Genomic DNA, 1,620 nt, shown 5'->3' with positions numbered 1-1,620 from the left:
GGATGGAGTGGCAGAGCGAGCGTCCTCCTCTCAGTGCGCCTGCGCCGACTCAAGACCGGTGCGGCGCAGGCGTGAGATTTAGAACGCAGACAGGGCCAGCCAGAGGAGGAGAGCGCTCGCTGACCCTGTCAATCAGCAGGAGGAGGGGGCGTCTTTATGAAAGGAGGATGCGGCTGCTACAGGAGGAGGGGGCGTCTTTATGAAAGGAGGATGCGGCTGCTACCAGCAAGTAACCGCCCCACTTACTGGTAGAGAGCTCATTTACATATTATAAAAGTCTGTTTTTAAAGAAACTACTGAACAAAAAAGGGTAAGAGCGCTATATAGTGAAAAATCACAGTATAAGGATTTTAAGTCGCCCAAAAACTTTTGGGGGTGACAGGAGCCCATTTAAATATATTTTTACACTATTTAGACATAAAAAAAAACTATACATATGGGGTATTGTTATAATCGTACTGACCCAGAGAATGAAGGGCATGGGTCAGTTTTACCGCAAACGAAACGCCGTGGGAACAAAACCCGTAAACCGGTGGAGGAATAGTGTTTTTTTCCCCAATTCCATTTGGATTTTTTTTTACCGCTTCCCACTACATTTTATGCCATAATTAATGGTAACATTAGAAAGTACAACTTGTCCCGCAAAAAATAAGCCCTGCTACAGCTATGTGACCGGAAATATAAAAAACGTATGGCTCAAGGAGAATAGAGGGGGGGCGGGGAATGAAAACGCAAAAACCTCCAGTAGCCTAGGGGTTAATAATAAATAGGGTTGAATGAATGGAACTGCGGGTACCCCGACCCAAACTTTGTCACTGAAGTTTGGGTTCAGGTGATTTTATTATCTTTCATTATAACAGGGCTATAATGGAAAAAAAAAATGTCATTCTTAAGACAGAACGCTAATTACAATGGCTATCTAGGGGTTATAAATAATTTAAAAATAAAACTCATCTCATCCACATCAAATGCTAGAGGAGTTTTTTCAATTATTTTTAACCCCTCAGATCCTGAACTAATCCGTAATAATAAACTAAACGCCACATCTCTCTTTGACCACTAGAGGGCGGCTCCTGAGACCAGGAACCTTCTAGACAAATAGCAAAAGAGCTATAAAACCGGACGAGCGGACGCCGCCAGCACGAGCCCGGGGTCAGGCGGCTTCTATTACAGTCACGGCGACTTGTTGTTACCCGGGCGATGCATTGTGACGTCATGTCACAACCCTCTGTAGCTGCACCGCCAGCCGTACTATGAAGGATGGGTGCAGGAGGCACGTGACGTGATACAGTCTAAGGCATTAATCCTGGTGTAATAGGCAGATTTGTGCGCGCCGATTTGCTGGAAGGGTAATATGCAGATTAGTGTGTGCTCATTGGCTGGAGGTAAAAACCGGGCGTTCCCCTCAGGAAGGCCAAGGAGGAAGGAGGCGTGCCGTTCCCGCTCTGTTGCTAGGAGACGAGAGCCGTGAACTCTTGTGCTCTCAGGCGGCGCAGTGTACGAGGCGAGACAGGAATGTCCTTGAGTGACTCCTTCCTGCGTCTCGCGGGTGCTCGGAATACAGATCCTCAGCCAAGCTGTGGCAAAACTACAACTCCCATCATGTCTTGGGAGTTGTAG

General features: G+C 47.0%; 1 non-coding gene across 1 annotated transcript; it reads right to left on the bottom strand.

The window, feature by feature from the left end:
* Window positions 1-1,065: 1,065 nt before the first annotated feature.
* Window positions 1,066-1,121, bottom strand: LOC122942917. The gene has a single exon (XR_006390755.1). It is a non-coding gene; the product is annotated as a U7 small nuclear RNA (small nuclear RNA).
* Window positions 1,122-1,620: the final 499 nt, after the last annotated feature.

The sequence above is a fragment of the Bufo gargarizans genome, chromosome 6 (genome assembly GCF_014858855.1).
Source record: "Bufo gargarizans isolate SCDJY-AF-19 chromosome 6, ASM1485885v1, whole genome shotgun sequence".
In the NCBI taxonomy this organism is placed as follows: Eukaryota; Metazoa; Chordata; class Amphibia; order Anura; family Bufonidae; genus Bufo; species Bufo gargarizans.
This window is presented reverse-complemented; position numbering and strand designations above follow the sequence as displayed.